At 36.6% G+C, this 20,792-nt stretch overlaps 1 long non-coding RNA gene across 2 annotated transcripts in view; it reads left to right on the top strand.

Annotated features, from left to right (window-relative positions):
* The window catches only part of LOC125317148, a 61,163-nt gene that overhangs the window by 2,434 nt on the left and 37,937 nt on the right, over positions 1-20,792 (top strand). Inside the window, exons 2-3 of one of the 2 annotated variants that reach the window (XR_007199950.1) lie at positions 10,634-10,822; positions 11,836-12,102. This is a non-coding gene — a long non-coding RNA (uncharacterized LOC125317148). Of the gene's footprint in view, positions 1-10,633; positions 10,823-11,835; positions 12,103-20,792 lie in introns of those variants that run through there. The other variant, XR_007199951.1, reaches the window with a different exon arrangement.

Below are 20,792 nucleotides of genomic sequence, written 5' to 3' on the forward strand. Positions count from 1 at the left end.
TGAAGTGCTTGAATGATTCAAGTCATGTACTTTATAAGCATCTTACAGATTTTTATCTTTATCAAATACCCATATGATTTTTATATTCTTGCTTATGGCAGTTACCAGCAGTAATTAATAAGCAGTAAGCTGTTGCAGGGAAGCAAAATTGAAAAACTGAAATTGAAAGTTTTAGTTTTGAAACTTTTAGCCTTTTAAAAAAGGCAGGAAGAGATCTCTCTCTCTCCTGAGTTACCAGTTAGCCCATATACCATCAGAGTTTCTTAGACTCTAGAATGTATCTTTTATGGATGACTATAGTCACAGCTTTGCAATGAAAAAATACCAGAATCTGACATAGGCATGATGCATTCACATGTCCAGCTTTGAACACAAGGCAAAAATCTTTCACTGTTCTGTTTACCAATTATGAATAGAAAGTCGTGTGATAAATTTAAAAAAAAAATCAAAATATTACATGTCGTCCTTTCTGTGCTTTGTGTTGCTTAGCTGCAGATAGTACCAGCTGGAACTTTTAAAAAAGAGAGCTTCATTACAAGATATAACAAAACACAAAGAGTTAAGGTAGATATCATGTATTTCACACTTATATTTAGTTGTGGTTTGGAAAAGATTTTCTAGATGCCTTGCCTTTTACTAGTGGAATGAGATTTTCATAGATGTGTCCATATGAATTCTGTTTGACTATTTGAAAGGTCCTACAGGATGTGAAGGCAATGAGTGAGTTTAACAGCATAGGAGGGATTATTACATTGAATATATATTCCTGTCAGGATTACACTCATATTGCCTGTGTTCAGGTATCTATGTACCCAAGGTTCACTGTACGTATAAGGTTATCCTGTCAGGAAGTAGAACTGACTTACACTGTCAGTGCAGTTTACTATGTTGTCTTGCAGCTCCGTTAATGGCTTTATAAAGAACCTAAGTAAAGATAACAAGAAATAACAGTGTAAAACCTCACACATAGTTGTAGAATCACAACAAAAATGCTTAGAGTCATAAAAATCAGTAATATTTCAGAATATTTTGGTCCACTTGTGGCTGGGGTTTTTGACAAAGAGACAGTGAAGTCAGAGAGGAAGAAAATCTGAAAGTGTAAATTTTAAATTTTTTTTAAAGGCAGTTCTAAATTGAATGTCTAATTCATTGAACCATAATATCGTAGAATAATTTAGTTCCAATTAGACCTTTATAAGTCATGTCCAACTCTGCACAAAGCAGAGGAAACTCAGGTTAGGTTACTCTGGTGCTTACTCAGGGAGTTATGAATCAAGTTAGTCTAACCCAAGCATCATTTCCTCATCTGCAATGTGATTTCTCTGTCTCAGGTAGCTATTTTGAGGGTAAAGTCTCTGTGAGGCGTTTGTCAGGCTTTCAGTTATTTTGGTCTTTGTAGAGACAACACCCATTTCAACAAGTAGAGCAGGTATCTCGTCTTGAAGGTGGGAGAAGTGGTCAAGACAAATAGGTACAGAAAATAGAATTCTGTAGCTGAAGACTGAGAGAAATATATTTGAAAGAGAAAGAACATAGAGTGAGAAAGAGAAATGGCTCCTAGAAGAAAAACATCAATAAGTATACAATAATAAAAAAAATCTCTTTTTTTGATAATAACATTTTTAGGAACGTGAGTTATTACTGGCTTAATGAAGAAGAGGTAAAAAAATGCACTGAAGGAGTTAAGTCCTTACTTATTTACTCTGTGCAACTGTTCACATGAAACTTTATTTTCTTTACTTTATGACAATTGTCATGCTGCTTTTTTCTCTCCCTCCCTTGATGCCTTCTCTCCATGCTTTCTGATTTTTTGCTTTCTTGCAGAGCAAGAAAGGCCCAATCAAGCATCAAGTCCATCAACAATTCCCCAAAATATTTATCTCAAGTTAGAGGATTCTTTACAGCCAAAAGCTTACGAGTAGTCCAGCTTTCCTTTGGACTCATGATTATTCACTGAGTTTACAATAGGGTCTGAATGGCAGTCCAGTGGTTCTAAGATTTTAACAATCTCCTTCATTTTTACAAGGTGTCCTGTGTTTAAGATTGATATTGCTATTAGCTAAGAGAAGAACGCAGTACATGAAACAGAAAAAATAACATAGAGCAGTGTCAGGTGAGTCTGGCAGATTTGAGGAGGAAGACACGAGGAGTTCTAAAAGAATACCCAGGCACAGCAAAATGGGTTGAAAAGTAACCAGGTCCCCTGAGAAATATTGAAGGGTTTTGTCAAGAAAGACACAAACAGGTGTCTGCCATAAATATGTTTCAGAGGTGTTTAAAGGACTAGTTAATAGATGGCTTCTACAATTTGAATCTTAAATGGAAGATAATTATTTCATGTTTTGTGTTGCTCAAACCCAGCTGGAAATTCCACATCAGGATGGCTTAAAATAGGCATTTTTAAAATTACTCTTTTAATTAACGTCCCCATATCAACTGTACTTAGAACCTGTGCCATTTGTTCAATTGTTTACAAAAATGAATTTTGTATTTTCTCTTTTCATCTTTCAACACACTTAGTACATTTTTTTCCCATATGTTTACAGCAGAAATGAACATTGGAAGTGTTATATAGGGAAAGATAAGTCTTGGGAATTGGAGTTAGAGAGAAATAGTATTGTGTTTGGCAGAAGTAAACCTAAGACTGGAATTTCACAGATGGATTGGATGTATCTGGCAAAAAGAGTACCAGTAAAATAGATAGGAATGTTAATATTTAAATATCACTGGTGAGTTTCAGAGTTAATTAGCAGTGTCACTAATGAAATCACTGCACCTCTCAAAGCTATTTTTCTTCAGTCTTGGGAAAGAAAATAATTATTATGCTTGACATACACATTCAAGAATATCTTTACTGTGACGGCATAATTTCTTTACATACTTACTTTTGCATGAATTAGAGTTTAGGTTCTAAAAAGCAGTTCTGCTGTTTTAGAAGCCCAAGAACTGGAGTTACTTCCCTCAAAACCATCAGACACGTATGACTCCTTAAGATCATTTTGCTTTATACCATACACATATGAGATTTTTTTTCAAGAAGAGCTGAGAGAAGAGCTTAGAGAAAAAAAAATTGCATGTTTCTTGTGAAGGGAGAGCAGTGCTAACAAAAGAAAATGTGTTCTAAAAGGACACACTTGAAAATATATCTGGAGAGGCCAGCCTTCAAGAAAAAGGAGGTTTCTTAAGGTTAAGGTTTTTTGTTACTTTACTCTGCAATACAGATACACCCAAAGTGACGGATACATACCGAATAGAAATAGTTACTCAAGTAAGAGAGGAAAAATCACACACAGAGAGTTTGGTTTCTCTGTATCTGTATTCCTCCAATTATGATCTGTTTGTTTTCCCCTTTTATTGACAACCTTCCATGTTAGGATTATCTTAGCATGCTTTTGCTATAACTGACTATTTGTCATTTGGGAAGTAGTGGTTCAGTCAAAGAGGAGTATAAAATAGTGCACATTCTCATGAGACCAGCATAAAGATTCCATTTGCAATTTCAGCTTTTTATCTTGAATGCTGGTGGCCTAATAAGAAACATTTAACTTAAAAATGTAGCTTTTAAGTGCAAGAATATTAGTATGTGGGTGAATATTTATAGTCACACTGTAGTCACATCCCAAGGTGAAAAATTTGGGAAGGTGAAGGGAAGAAAAGATTCAGAAAATGAATTCTTTGGAATAGTACGGCGGACATGTTTACCAAGATGTTGCTATCTGAAAATGTATTGCACACTCACAGAATTTAGTTGCATCATACAGATGATTTTACATGTCTTTGGGGAATGTAAATTTGTACCTGGCTCAGTTTTCCTGTGCCCAGGCTCCTCTGACGAAAGAATGTTCAGTTCCTCTGTTTTTGACACTGTACTTCTTAATTAGAGCACCATGAGCATTCTCTTCTTACTCTTACAGGTGTTTTTTAATTTATATTCCAGAAGAGGATAGGAAATTATTTTAAAGTAATTAAGCTGAAACCAAATTTTGCCCTGTTAACTTCTTTCATCAGTCAAATTTCATGGCCACCTTGGCTGTTCTTTGCTATTCCAGTGGCAGTCATGACCTTAGCAACAGAAATTTAAATAATTAGCATAAAATATGTGGAAAAGGATGAAGGTGCCGGTGTAGATTGTTAAGAAGAAAAAGATATATCTGATGATGCACTACAATATTACTCTAGCATTTTGGTGGGGATGACCTCACGTAAAGAGTCACATTTCAAACCTATCTGTACATATGCTGATATTGTAGGTGTGTAGAGCTACTAAAATAGAGTTAAATTCATTATGTTTCTAATGCACACTGGTAAAGGAAAAAAATGGGAAGATCAGAGGGTTGGAACTAGATGATCTTTAAGGTCCTTTTCAATCTAGGCCAATCTGTGATCCTATGATTCTATAAAAAGGTGAGGCACAATTAATGGTTATTAGCTTTAAAAAGTCTGTGCATACGTGGCGCCTGGTGCCAGTGACATTGGCAAGAAAGTGAGATAAGAAGTCCAGTTTTACATCTGTATTCTGGAAAGAGCATATATAAAGTAGTTAGATTATGCTGTAGACTTTCATCAAGTCTTACTGGTTCAGTTTGGTGTGACCTATATAACGCAGGCACAGCAGAGTCATACAAAAATTACTGAAGATTTCTGCAACACACCCCACCTGCCTGCACCCTCTTCCACCCCAATTCTGCTCTGTACAAAGTAAATACAAGTATGATCCTGGTCCTTGTAAGGCATTATATTATCTTTCTCCAAGAAAAATATTATTTATATATTTTTAATGTATATATCTTCTAATCTTTCATAATCTAAGATGTGCAGAGCTTTTTATCTTTCCTCTGCCTGGATTTTTCTGGTCTTCTCAATTTTATTTTTTTCTAACTTCTTCGTTGCAAGACACTTCATAAAAGCACAAGAACTGGCTATACAGTATTTCTGTATCATTAAGGAGTCTTCCCATAGAAATCCTATGCACATATTCTTACTCGTGCATAACTGAAGAAGAGGCAGAATAATGATTAGACCTTTAGCTTGAGAGAAGCTTCAAAATAGCACTCATACTTTCAGATTGAAATTTCAAAGGAACCTATAGGATTTGAACACTACTTCTCATTAATTTTTTTGATGGGAACTGGTCAAACTGATCCCACAGGCATTTTGGAAAACACTAGGCTTACACTTCATCTATTTCTATGTCCTGTGTTGGAAAGTATGAAATAAAAATGACTGAAATTAGAAATAGTATAATTAGAGAGTTGCTTATATGTATGATTTTTTTAAAAGTGCATTTGCTGTTTATTTAGTTGCTAAGTCATCACCTGAGATTTACTGAGGATTTACATTAATTGATTGATATTGCAGTTGTCCAACTTACTAACTGCTCTGAACACCTTTCTTACTCTTCATATTATTTCCACTGTTATTGTGTCCAGTCATTCATAGTGAAAAATCACCTTCTTAATGTAGTCAGTGGGCTTTATGAGGTGAGGGGCCTTTAGCAGACTTTCAAACCTTCAGCTCTCACTGACCCAAAGGCAGATGAAAACATTTGTATCTTTTAGGAAGGATCTCACATTTTGTTAGAGCAGGCGTATGTTTGTCAGGATGAATAAAATTTCTGGAGGACAGAGGATGACAAAACAGCATCATTAGAAATATACGGGTTTTTTCATTGTAACACGTTCTATAGTTGCTATTTTGTGCACACTGTCAATGTGCGTGTTCACACGTGTGTGTGTGTGTGTGTGTGTGTGTGTGTGTGTATGAAAGAGAGGGGGAGAGTGCACGGAAGGCAGAGTTCCAGATTATCTTAAGAAACATGATGTCTGTTTTTTCATTACCAGAGAGACCCAGAGAGCTGCCAGAAAGTAGAGTGAGAGGTGGAGTTCTGAGACACAAACTTCTCCAAAACCCATAGATGCACTTAACATCAAACATAGGATGTTCATCCATGTTTAGTATTGAACAAAACAAGTGTGAAATGTATGCTTAGTATCCTAATGAGAACATATATATATAAATGGACAGAGACAATGGAGGTTAGGTTAAAGAGATTTTCTCCTTAATTCTTTGAGCAAGGTCTGTTTTACCAACTCTGTCTTGTCTGGAACTCAAATCTGTAAGTTTACCATTTTTTGTTAATCAAATAAGAGAGCTAGTCTATTCTTTAATTATCATTACAACTTTAATATGAGCTCATAAAAGAATTTAGTTGGTATTTTTCTATTTTTATTTGTTTCATTTATTTTACCAAAGTGATGTTAATGTGCATAGAGCTGTAGTCTGTAAGTGTCTAACTACAAGACTGATGGAGAGAGACTTTTTTTACAAGGGCATGTAGTGATAGGACAAGGGGGAATGGTTTTGAATTGAAAGAGGGTAGGTTTTGATTAAATATTAGGAAGAAATTCCTTATTGTGAGGCTGGTGAGGCACTGGAACAGGTTGTCCAGAGAAATTATGGATGCCCCATGCCTAGAAGTGTTCAAGGCCATGTTAGATGGGGCTCTGAACAGCCTGGTCTTGTGCAAGGTGTCCCTGTAAATGGCAGGGGGGTTGGAACTAGATGATCTTTAAGGTCCTTTTCAACGCAAACCATTCTATGCTTCTATGAACTCTAAGCTTTGTAGTTGTTTTTCTTCCTTATTTAATGTAATTCTGAGCAAAGCTTATCATTGAAAAACTAAAATTTAAGGGTTAAAAATCAAAATATCCTCAAAGCATATAAATGATCAATAGTCTAAAGAAAATAGCTGATTTTATATTTAGATGAGGAATTCTAATACATCTGTAAGCATATGATCATACAGAAAATACTTAGGGACCATAGGTAATAATCAGATGACTTATGAGGCTACACAGACTCATACAACACTTGGAAGTTTCCAGTAAGGCTACTGCAAGTAACCTATGAATTAAAAATAATTTTTGATTAAAAATTCCACTCCAAAAAAGTGTAAAGCAGACAGAGTAATTTCCAGCATTCAGTTCAATGTGCTGTAGAGTCATTTCACTGTTTTCAATGGAACTAACTTTTACTACCAAAGGACTTATTTCAGGAAATTTGTATGCGAATTAAGTAATTTCTTGTAGTACAGTACAACCAAATGCTTTGTTAATGCATCAGAGAATAGATTAATGTCTATGTGATAAGAGAAGCAATAATAACTTAAAAACTAAATACTGTGTTATTTTTTATAATATGAATTTCAGGTAAGTGCAAAGTCTATAGAACTTAGGTCTATAGTCTAACAAGACCAGTATCCACAAATAGTTCTGGATGTGCACTAAGGGTACCTTTTCATCACGGTACTTTACAAATGCTTAATAAAATTTAAGCCTTTTTTCTAATCTTGCTGTACAGTTCCTTGGATTTTTACTCACTTTTTCTCTTTTAAATCACAATGATATAGGCAACGTGGTTTGCTGACACGTATCACATACACCGAGCTTTTTTAATTTAAAGTATTATTCCTGGATACTTACTTTTCCAACCCTTTGGAAAATGTCAGATTACTTGACAGTACTTCACACAATGACATTGGCATAATTGTATCGAACTGGCACTGTGGAATTTGCAAGTGTTCTGGAGAAGAACATATGTCAGAGAAAAGATCCCAAACCTGATTGAATTTAATGATGATGTATACAGGTACCATGCTCAGCAAAGATGTTCTATGGGCAGTTACAAAAGGAGGAAGAGCAACACAAGAAAGACTACAGAAAACTATAAATGTGCCATAGTCTGAATTAAGGTGTATAAGATGTTGCCAAAAAAGGTGAATGTTTTTCTGGGAATGGCTCATCAAAAACTGACAGCTCTGAATGATATTTTTTATTCCTTCCTCAGTCTTGGCAAGGCTTCATCTAGAAATTAGGTTTGGGCACTGATCTCTACGAGAAAACAAACAGAAAAGAGCAACAAAGTGATCAGAGATTTAAAGACAGATGAGAAAAGCTTTTGTCTTGAACTGAAAATTGGATTTGTATAGCCTAGAAAGAAAGATGGTGCAGAGGACACGGTAATAATCTCTTTGAAAATGTACAGTATCATGAAAAGAACACATTTATCCCTCATCAGTGTGGGATAACTTTGACTTAATTTACACCCAAGACAGTTAGGTTAGATATATTTTTTGCCTTACTGTAATAATAAGTAAACATTGGAAGAGACTACTCTAAAAAGGCCATAAGAATTAAAAACTAAGAATGTTTCAAGTTGCTCCTGCCTGAAAGCAGAGTAGATTGACCAAATAACTGACCCACTAATTATCTTTTTAATGAATTACAGGTAAATAATGCAATCAACCTTAGGAAAAAAGCGAATTGATATTTGATATAGGTTTAAATATGTGTAGAAGTTCTTTACTAGTTCCAGCCCTTCAGAAGGAACATAGGACAGAGAAATATTTGCGTTTCTGCAGTACATAGATTAAATTTTATCATTAAATGTAAGTTTGTTATTTTTTTTTCTTGGTCAGGAAAGATCACCACATGATGTGAAGTTTTGTGGGCTTTTGTGAAACACATTAGCGTGCTGACTAATAGGACTACTCTTTGAAACAGTAGTATTCTGTCCTTTCCTTTTTGTGGACAGATGATATATTTTTCTGTAGCTCCTGGAAGCAAAAGCTTTTCATTTAATGATTAAAAATGTACTTGCTTGGAATGACATGAGCTTCCCGTTCTGAGAATATGATGACAATAACACAAGTGTGATGTAATTACAGCATGTTCAGCTTTGGGAAGTGATCTCATTTTCTGAAAGCCATGGGTCCTCATAACAGTTACCAGCACAGTCTCTAAACTTACTGTTACAGATGGGAAAAGGGCATCACAGCCTTTCACTGTTTCTTGCTACTGCCTCTGCCTCTTCTCCCATCCTTTGGGTGGCATTTTCCTGTTTGTGGTGAATGGAAGAAGCAATCTTCCCTGTTCAAAGGGGTAGGTTCTCTTTGTGACATCCATCTGAAGGCCACTTTCATATTGCTCCATAATAAGGAAAGAACAGAACAGAAAAATAATAATAATAATAATAATAATAAAAAAAATCAAACAAACAAAACCACAAAAAAAGAACAACAAACAAAGAAACAAAAAAACAACCAACCAACAGCAAAAACAGCCCCAAACGAAAGCAAAAAAACCCAACAAGAACAAGGAAAAAGATAATGACTGATAAAAAATGATAAGTCAAACTGAATGGGGGAAATATCCTTTTCAGATGTAGGCCAGAGATTGATTGGATGTGGTAAATGATGAGGTATCAGTGCCACTAAGAGAAAGCAGGAAAAATGATACTGTCTGAGGACATCATGATTGGAACAATGGAACAAAGAAATAGTGAAGTAATAGGATAAGATCAAGAAGTGGAACTATGAGACTTTGTTACTGCTTGACTGAACTGGGAGAAAATATCCTTCATCTGGAAATTGCACGGGCAAAATTACTGTGCAGCACAGAAAACAATTTATGATTCCTTGCAAGAGAAACCAGGAATCCTGAATCCACTGAAATTCAAAGGGGCATGTATCATATAATTACAACACAGAGATGTGAGTTCCCCCAGTTTGTTGAATATTTGCCTATAGACTTGTTTATCATAGAACTAGTCCTAGATTCTTCACAAATATTGCTGTAAATCTGGATCCCATCAATTTTATTCATAGAGTCAATCCTATAATTTCATATAATGTTATGAAATTCTTAATAAAACAAGCACAACAATTCAAACTCAGTCAGAATAGCAGAGAGATTCCCTAATATGAGGAATCCACGTTAGTGGCATTTTTTATCTATCCTAAGGATGGGTCACAGTTATGACCAAATGGCTGCTTGCTTTCATCAGCTGCATAAAGAGTTTCTTTGTAGTTTATCTGACCCCAGAAATAGTACAGGGATGGAATTGTTGCATGGCTGACACACATCTCACCTTTCTCACCCTTAGAAACCATGTATATGATGACTTATATCAGTGTGGTGATACCTGTACTGTGAAGCACTTAAATTGATCAATTTTTTTTATTATGGAAGAGGCAAAACACTCGCCAGATTTCCCTGCATTCTTCTCTGAGGCTGTGTAAGATACAGTATATCTGCCCACGTTTTCACCACCAGGTTAATTTTGCACACTTCCACCACCCTCAGAGGTAAAGCTCCCAGGTAGGCACCAAATAGTCCAAGGATGATTTGTCTTTGTCTAATTTTAGATTTCAGCTGTGGATGTCTCTTCTTTCACAGTGATTTTGACTGTGATTTTTTGCCTAAATCAACAGTTGATGAGAGAATATACTTGGTAAATTATGCAATCTGAAGCCAAATTTTAAATTGCAGTTAAAGCTCTGAAAAGGGATTTTAAGTGAAGGCTGGGCTTTATGAATATATTAGGCTTCTTTATGACAGGAGCAAAATAATACCAGATTAAAAAATATCCAGAATGGTACAAGAAATACATTGTATTTCTTGTGTAGAAAAATGTATCCCTAATTCTTTATGACTGATGTGTAGAAGTCCTCTCGGCCCTTAAAACTTAGAAGCATTGGACACGGTTCAAGCAAATATAAATTTGTGCCTAATTTGCTGATACTGGATGTAAATTTGTTAAGGAAATATTCTTGTTTTATGTACCTGTTTTCCAGGGAGCAACAAAAGCCCTTGGTTAAAGGGGTCTGGTCTAGTCCAGAAGAGGATGGTTCACTGTCCATTGAAGAGTATGAGCCAAGAGCTGAGGACAGGCAGGACAGTGCCCTCTCTGACAAAAAGAACAGCCCTACTGTAGGAAGGCAGGACCATGAGAGGAACAGCATCCATCAGCAGTCCCATATAAGGTGAGATAATGGGTCAAGTCTGGGCTGATCACAGAGATTCCTTCAGGAGTGACAGGAGACAGGGCTGGATACAAGGCTACTGCAGCATATGATTCAGGTCTGTGCAGGAACCCCTTGGACCAGAACACCAGGAGGCAGGTCTGGGCTCAGGGACACCTTCACTGTAGCACGGGGCAGGGGCTGTGTGACCTGGCATGAGCTTCATGAAACTGCCATGCCCATAAGAAGAGTGGCTGTGTGAAGATCCAGGTGAGGCTGCTTAGGATAGCTAAAGCCTGTTAATGTACTCCGGGCCCTTGTGTAAATCCAGAGTAATCCAATTCACTTCAAAGCATAAGCAATGGAATTTGCAGTAATCAGTCTCTCTCAGTCAAATTTGCAAGCCTGCTATGTGCTAAGAAATGATTTCGAAAAATTACGCATCATTTAATAAATATTTATGTAGCTCCTTATTGTGCGAAATAAGTATTATTGATGGACTCCAAATATTAAAACAACTCTCACCAGATATTTAAAAGAGATCAAATTGCCAAATTATATTAATATTAGAAATGCTGCAACATGGAAATATGTGGTATTTGTGAAGCCATATTTTACTCCCATTAATACTCAGTATTTCATAAAAAATTCAGACGTATTTTATCCCAAAGAGAGTTTCACTGATGCTTGTTCAAAATTTAAAAATCTAAATTTTAATTCATTTTATATATAAAGGCCACATTTAGACACATGTGAAGAGTTCTAGCTATGCTATCTAGATTGATGCTCAGTGCAATTTGCAATGGCAAATTAGGTTCATTAAACAATGCTTTCAGAAGTCAACAAGTTCAGTACCTACCCTAGTGGTTTCTTTCTAAAATCCATCTGCATCTTTATTCACCTTAGCTATCTTTATTAGACCAGTCCCTTCAATTTTAATCTTTATAAAGTAGTTAAAAATCTCTTCTATTTTATGCATGGCCTGATAATTTTCCAGCATACTTCTGACAATATTTTCTTTTGTTGCCTTTCAGTGCTTACCCTTTACTTTTTTTTCTGATGGAACATTTTCCAAGGCTTGCTCTCTGTCCCCAACAGAACCTGTGCAAGTTAAACATGCTGAATAATTTCAGAAATTTAACCAAGCATTGAAGCTACAATAAAATATGAATAATGTTTGAGAGTTAGAGACTGATTAATGCACATACTGAAGAGCTGAAATCATAGACTCATAGAATGGTTTGGGTTAGAAGGGACCTTAAAGATCACCTAGTTCCAACCTCCCTCGTCATGGACAAGGACACTTTAAGTATACTAGGTTGCTCAGAGTTCCATCCAACCTGGCCTTGAATACCTCCTCGGATAGAACATCCAGAGCTGCTCTGGGCGACCTGTCCCAGTGCCTCACCACCCTCACAGTAAAGAATTTTTTCCTAATAGCTAATCTAAACCTTCCCTTTTTCAGTTTTGAACCATTTCCCCTTGTCCTGTCACTACATGCCTGATGTATTGTTTGGGCCTCAGGCAGTCGTGCCATACTTGACTGGTTGGTGCCACTGCCAGGCAAATTTCATAATCCCCAGCCCATACCTTATGAAAAGTAATTTGTGGGATATTTTTCAATCAAAGTTACTTTCTGGTTCAGATTTACTGTTCTGTGTTACAGAGCATATGCTTTTAAAAATCTCTTCAGGTTAATTTATGCAATTGCAAATAAGTGAGTCCACTAGAGGGCAATAAAATTGTTAATCTATCTGAAATAACAACATTTCATTTGATTAAAAAATTTTAGTGAATAAGGAAAAGCACAGGAAACCATTTAAGTGACAGGGTGTTTGTACTGACTCCAGACTGGGAACACTACTCATCTAGTTTCTTCAGTTTTCCTATTCCAGGCATACAAATGAACACTCTGGTAAACATCTCCAGATGCACTGGTCCTCTATTCAATGAGGAGAAAGGGAAATGTCAGAAGGACAATTTTGTAAGTAGAGAATTTCAGGGACCCCATTTACCTAGTGTAATTCAACCTGAGATATTAAGTCCTTCAGTATTTATCCTCAACAATAATCTCATGTCCTACTAGTTAAAATGTCCTTTACTTACATAAAGAAGTTGGAAAAGCAAAATACTTATCATCAAATCCCTTTTTGACCTGTAAAGTAGCAGAAAGACCTACCAGTGTCTTTAAAAGCTATCCTTTAGGAGTTTACACTAAACCGTACAGTATGAGAGGGAAAACATGAGTAAAGAATCAGAGAAAAGATAGAAGAGTAGTTAGGAATCTCTTTCAAAAATGTTTTGACTGCAAGGAATGGCAAAAAGAATATTCCTGAAGCAATATTACAGTCATTTCCCCACCTCATCCTCAGAGTTTTGCTGCAGCTTTCTAGCATGTATGCTTCACATCTGATGAAATGAGTAGTGATTGCTAGAGTAAGTGAAAGCCTAATTTTAATCCATGGATTATACAGAAAGTGTACAAAAATGGTGAATACAATGCAATTTCAGACTTTTACTGGATAAGTTATACTAAAGGATTAAACATTTTACAGGCATATGCATAAGAATGATCATTTGTATTTCAAGATGTCTAATGCAAAACTGTCCATATTGATATTGTAAATGTTATGGTGAAATAGCATATACACTTAAATAATCTGCAAAATGAAATAAAACACATCGATACTATCAGTGAACTATTTTATTTATATAATGACTTAATTTATTAGTATGTAACTAAAGCAGAATAAAAAGTCAGAACAAACATCAGTAAATTAAGTTTTGACTATATCAAGTATAGAACTGAATTATGAGTGATGTGTGAATAATCTACAGTAAATTTATTTATAGTGTCAATATATTTTTTCCAGAATATTCATAAACATAGAATTTGAATTCATTTAAAAGTGTTAAAGCCATGTTAGGCTCTTATATCTCTTATATTTTCATTAATCCTGCTGTTTAGCTGAACTCCATGAAGGTACAGTTCTGATAAAGCTCGGTAAAACAGATTAAAATGGAGTGCAAGGTATTACTGGTTTTCAGTGAACTTTTAATGAGCACATACATTTTTAACAACACAAGTTCTGAATGAGTTAAGAAAACCTAGCAAGTGTGTGATGATAGCCAATAAGACCATGACTGTGAGAGTGATCAGCTCCAAGTCAGCCCTGATATTGTGTGGGGTCTGCTGCTCCAGCTTGATCCCTACAAATCTATGGTGCCTAACGGGATTCATCCAAGAATCCTTAAAGAGCTGGGTGATGTCATCACAAAACCTCTCTTGATGATTTTTGAGTGGTCTTGGGAATCTGGAAAGGTGCTACGGCTGACTGGAAGCTGGCCAACATTGTCCCGATTTTCAAGAGCAAGGACCTCAGAAACTACAGGCCTGTCAGTCTCACTTCAGTGCCTGGTAAAGTTATGGAGAAGATTATTCTGGGAGGTATTGAAAAACACCTGAAAGACAATGCAGTCTTTGATCACAGCCAGCACAGCTTCGTGAGAGGAAAGTCCTGCTTGTCAAACCTGATTTCCTTTTATGACAAGGTAACCCACCTGGCTGATCAAGGGAAGCCAGTTGATCTTTTTGAATATCAGTAAAGCTTTCAATGCTGTCTCTCACAGAATCCTTCTGGATAAAATATCCAGCACACAGCTGGATAAACACATCATGTGAGCTACTTGCTCATGGGTCAGGCACAAAGGGTTACAGTGAATGGGGTGACATCAGACTGGGGACCTGTCACCAGTGAGGTTCCACAGGGCTCCATCTTAGGCCCTGTGCTCTTTAACATCTTCATAAATGACTTGGATGCAGGACTGGCAGGGACATTGAGCAAGTTTGCAGATACAAGACTGGGAGGAGCTGTTGACTCCGTCAAAGGCAGGGAGGTCCTGCAGAGAGACCTGGACAAATCAGAGGGATCTGGGAAATCACCAACCATATGAAGTTGAACAAGGAAAAGTGCTGGATTCTGCACCTGGGATGGGGCAACCCTGGATGTACAGACAGACTGGGGAATGAGATGATGGAAAGCAGTGCCAGGGAAAGGCACCTGGGGGTCCCTGGTCAATGGAAAGTTGAATGTGAGTCAGCAGTGCCCTGGCAGCCAGGAGGGCCAAGCGTGTCCTGGGGGACATCAGGCACAGCATCACCAGCCGGGCAAGGGAGGAGATTGTCCTGCTCTGCTCTGCACTGAGCTAGAAAGCTGCCTCACCTCGAGTCCTGAGGGCAGTTTTGGGCACAGCAATATAAGAAAGATATTAAGCTATTAGAGAGTGTCCAAAAGAGGGCAATGAAGATGATCAAGGGTTTTGAGGGGAAGACAAATGAGGAGTGGCTGAGGTCACTTGGTCTGTTCAGCCTGGAGGAGACTGAAGAGAGTCCTCATTGCAGTCTGCAAGTTCCTCATGAGGGGAAAAGAAGGGGCAGACACTGATCTCTTCTTTGTGGTGAACAGTGATAGGACCAGAGGGAACAGAATGGAGCTGTGTCAGGGGAGGTTTAGATTGAGTATTAGGAAAAGGTTCTTCACCCAGAGGGTGGCTGGGCGCTGGAACAGGCTCCCCAGGGAAGTGGTCACAGCACCAGCCTGACAGAGTTCAAGAAGCATTTGGACGATGCTCTTGGGCATGTGGTGTGATTCCTGGGGATGATGCTGTGCAGGGACAGGAGTTGGACTCGATGATCCCTGTGGGTCCCTTCCAATTCAGCTTGTTCTGTGATTCTGTAATTCTGTAATACTCATTGGAGTGCAATGGCTAACAAAAGCTTATAAACAGTCTATTGGTGTCCTTCACCTAGATTTTACTACTTTGATGCTTATTACCACAAAAGACACTACATGCTTTAGCATGAACATGTAGCATACAGCCTTCTATTGTCATTCCAAAAAATCACTTTTCTTTAGGCTTTGTCACCATGAGAATTGATACATTAACTGGTCAGTTCACAACTAGAGAAGAAAAGCAGCAACTGACGCTCTTTGCAAACAATGTCCATACAGTCCAAGAGTTAGTGAGCACCAGAGAGCTTTTTTTTTTATTATTCTCTGCATGACTGTTGTCTGTTATCTGCAAAAAGTCAAACCTTAAAAAAGAATTCTTGAAAAGAAATCATCTTTATTTCTTCATGTGTACTTTGAAGACCCTTCAGACTCAGGAACTCTGACAACTCTGTTGCAGATTTAATTCCAAACAAAGTCTTCCATAACAAAATGTTTCTAATTTGTTTGAAAAAGTTGAATGATGTTTAACAGAGAAAACAAGAACTAAATTTTACACTTTATAAAGGCTATATGTAGTTTTGTCTAAGTGCCATTCTGTTTGGTATTATAAGAAATATAAGAGTGCTTTGCTCCGGGGAAAAATTGCCATTACCTGTGAATCCTGGGAACAGCAGCTAAGGAAATTTAAAGGAACATTACTCAGTAGTCGTGGCACTAGTCAGATCTCACAGAGGTCTAGGTCTGTGAGGTAGAGGACATGTAGATAGGAAATATATATTAAGTAAATGAGACAACATTAACAAAAGGCACATTAGTTATTCTTCTGAGAAAAATAGTTACATGCATTTATTGAGAAACAACAAATCCAGCTAGTCTATGTTCAGTTATAAAACTAATTTTGCAAATTAATTTGAGCAATAAAAGTAGAAATAAAATCTCTCTTTAAATTTCATCCTAGTATTAACCAAGCTTTAATGATATCTCTAGTTGCTATATACACATACACTTACATGCAAAGTCTGAAATGGATTAAGGAAATAAACATGCATATGAAATTATAGGTAAATCAGTTTAAATGGAAATAAGTTCCAGATGCCAAAGGAGGTGCTGCTAAAATGCCTGGGATGTGACGTCAGAGATGATGAGTAAATGTTGTTTAGTAGTAACATTGAATTAATCCTGAAAATAAAATAACATTGATGTATGCTCCAAGAGGAATTCACACAGGAAACTGTAAACTAGAAGGTCTTAACTGTTGCACTAGATGGATGGGGGAATATATTCTGCTTGAGCCTTCTCTCTGGCACACCCTATATGCCCCATTATGCCAGAGCCACTGAATTCCTTGTGCCTTCTGATAGGTATGTGGAAGCAACATCTCTTCCTTTTACCTGGGTAAATGTTAAGGTAAGTCCATGGCCTCTCCCCTTTTTCCCCCAAATGTACCAGACCTGTAAAGTCATTTTATCTGCATCAATTCTGATTCAAATCCTAATCACATCTAGGTAGTATGTATGTAATAAAAAACCAACACACCTAAATATTAAAACTCAGATTGGAAAGCCTAGAAGGGTTTTGTCTCCAGAATGTCCAAGTGAAGTTTTAATGGAATAGACTTTCAGGAAAGACATACGCTCTACCTAATGCAACGAATACTCTTATCAGGGCCCCAGCCCCTGGCCCCAAGAAAGCAGCTGTTCCTTTCTGATCCTTGGCAATCAGCTTCTGAGCAAGTTTTCACTAATAATGACTGTAAAGCTTTCAGAAATAATACAGGTCTGGATTTATAATCTTGAAGAGATAAATTCCACATCTGACTGTGAACACATATTGTTCTCTTAACCTTACAGATATGTCTTAAACCATCCTGTCCAGTGCATTACGCTGTAGATCCAGGTATGGCATAGCCTAAATAAACCTCATACTGTATTACAAAGAAATCTTTGTCTGTTACTGTGTTCTCACAAATTCAAAATTAGGTTCATTATAAGAATAGTCTTGAATGATATGTGAAGTCTTATCTCTCAAGAACTATATGCTCCTGAGTGTAAAACTACAGGTTCACTCCCCATGATAGGAAGGCAGGATTGGTAGGAAGGTCTCATGCCAGCAACAAAAGGCAATACTCGCCCTTATGCAAGTGAAATCCTCTTTTGTGGAGACCTCAGTAACTGAGTGAACTTTCAGTAAACTCAGAGCCTCTATTTTTTGCATATGGAAACTTTTCAAATTAATCCTTCAGCAACTTAGAAAAAATATTATTTTTAAAGGGACCTTAAGTACTCTAACCAAGATCAGAGTCTAGGTAGCACAAATAATATATAACCCTATTAATTTTCTGGTAGAAGATTGAGTTATTTTTAGATTTCTACCAAATATGCCTTATAAGGGAATTTTAAGTGGATTAGTGGGCTTTCTTTTTCAGAGTTGCTAACACTTGCCAGGAGGTGGAGTAGAAAAAAGGATAATCTCCACAGCTTTCTTCTTTGTCAATGAGAAGGGTTCCTCCTTTGACTTAACATGCTGAACTAGCTCTGGAGGAAACTTTCTGCACAGATTATAAAAGAAGCCAAAGCATAGACATAATTATGGGTAAAACTATAATAAAATATTGTTAGAATAAATTGTTTTTTTTTTTTTTTCTTTCTGAGGATATGCCCAGATATGTAGGCCTTCTCTACATAGTGTATGGTTTTCTGGAAGTCTGAAATTGTGCTATTATGTATGGTGGTTAGATTACTAAATAAAAGATTTCTAAAAAATCAGAACTAATATCCAGTGAATCATAGACAGGACGGTTGTGATCCAATTTTTTGCTTGAATCAGAATCTCTGCTAATTTTCTTCAAAAAGTAGTACAAAAGTTTCCTCAAGTACCTGTCCTAGCCAATAGAAAAAACTTTTATGAAAAAGTAAAAAGAAACAAGTTTCTTTATAAACTAAAGTATTCCTTTAGGATTTTTCCTTTTTGTTTCAATGTCTTCCTTTTCTCCATGTGATTTACCAATTAGTTTGCCTAAGAAAATTAAGGCAAGAAATGACATTAGGATAGTTAGAAAATCCTTTCTTTAGAATTATTCTTCAGGAAGTTGTATCTATGATGAGATGACTCTGAAAGATTAAAAAAATTCTTTCAAGAATTCCTGATGCCTTGTAATTAACGCTCCTCAAAAGTGCCTGTAGTTTCTTGCTGCCAAAATAACTGAAGGTTTCTCATGTCTTTGCCATGACCAGCTTTGTATCTAAGGCACAAGGAACCAGACAAGTAAGATAAGAAATGTGGGGTGAAAACTTCACTCAGAGAGATACAGAGGATGTCCAAAGTGTGACTTTCTACATCCAGCTCTTACAAAGCACTGCCTTTACTTATGCAGCCCTCTAAGGTTCTGTAAAGTCAAAGACACAAAGACAGACTAGATTCACCAACGTGCACTGCTCTAAAAATGTGTAATAACTACCAGTGCAGTTTAAGTGGGGTCTGAATTGCTTGGCATGGTAAAAAGTCTGATCTCAACAGTTAAAATATTTTTATTTTTTATGACTTGTTATTTCACATTTTCATGTCATTAGAAGTCATGAAAGGAATATTCTCTGACTTTTTATTTCAGTTTTCTAGTATGAATTGTTTTGCAATTCTTTAAATGTAATGTAAGTAAAAGAATGAAAACAATCACTATTTTCTGTCTTGATGGGCCTCCACTATTACTTCCCAAAAGAAAGGCACAAATACTAGCAGTTTCTTATAAACTTAAAGTTTTTTCAATCGGGTGTTGAATTATGCAATGAATATGCTTGGACCATTATAATAAAGTGGCCTCAAGTCCACTATAAAATAACATTATTATCCCAAACTCCTTGCAGAGCAATGTCAGAATGATACAAAAAATAATATTTCTGAGCAAGTTGCTCTGATTTAGATCCACTGACTGTGTGACTTTGGATGGCAAGTGACTTTGGTGATTCTCCTTGAAAAGGATTTTGCGTGTTCATGTTAAAAGAAATGCTCATTTCACTTTACATACAGATTTCTTTCCAAGGTAGAAAGTAGCTGTGTCATGCTAATGAAATGGAACTAATTTTAGTATTTCTGTTATATTTTCACTGAAGTATGTACATTATTATGAACAAAGTAACAAGTAAAGCAGCTTTAAGATTTGTTTTTTTCCCTTTTCTGTTCATAGCACTAAGTTAAAATAGTAATAAAAAGAAAAAAATCCTCAGAACAATGATATCTGAATTCACCTCTAAATGAGAAAATTGTCTCTCCACAGACTGAAACTTGTCATCTCATCTTAACAAATGGATAACAAGGAAGTTTAAAATGCTTTTATATATCATCCTATATTCTTATCTTGGGTCTTTTTCACCTATTCTTTTTTGCTAAAGATTAAATGTAATAACATCTGATTTTATTCATTGTCTTTCACATTCAAAGTATCCTGAAGTATATTACAAAATATTGAGACACAAGCTGGTCTTTTCAATGGGTGTGTAAGAAAGAGCACAGTGTGTCTGGTAAGAGGAGGGGTGTGATCTGCCTATCTTCTTTGGTGTGATGTGCATCGACTTCATGCACAACTGTCCTTAATAATAACTGTAGACAGAGTTTTGCGAGAGGAGGACTGCATGAGCTAGCCCAAATGTTATCCCTCCCAAGGAAAGGGATTATAGCTGAAGTATCAGTGGAACTTCTGCTCTAACCTCCCAGATCAACCTGGCATAGGTTAGCGTGTGAACTACAAATTAAAGGGAAGAATACAGAAAATGCAGCCAGGGAACTACATATATCTCCTTCCTCATCTCCAGTCACTTTTTTTGCCCCATACAAAATCACGCAAATAAATATCCATCTGGATGCAAAGTAATGTGCTTTGATTTTAGGTATCAATGTCTACATGACAAGAGAACAAAATAATTAGGAAATTGTTTGGAAAAGGACCCCCCAACATTTTAAGCTGTCACAGATGCATATATATCGATATCAGTTAATCCTTGTTGCCCATATTTCCTGAAATTCCTGCAAAGTATTTTGGCTTATCAGACACAAGAAACCTTTCAACAGTACAGTGTAACCTAACAACTTTGGGCAGCACTACCAAAATGTTCAAATGTGGTGTATACATGACTCACACTCCCCATCTCACCATCGTCTGTCCTAGGAGTGGTTTCTAAATTAGGCTTCTAAATTACTTCTTCACTGTAAGCATATTGTCCTGCTTCCTGTTACTGCTGTATTGTGGCCATAAGATGTTACTCATG

The sequence above is a fragment of the Corvus hawaiiensis genome, chromosome 26 (genome assembly GCF_020740725.1).
Source record: "Corvus hawaiiensis isolate bCorHaw1 chromosome 26, bCorHaw1.pri.cur, whole genome shotgun sequence".
NCBI classification, from domain to species: Eukaryota; Metazoa; Chordata; class Aves; order Passeriformes; family Corvidae; genus Corvus; species Corvus hawaiiensis.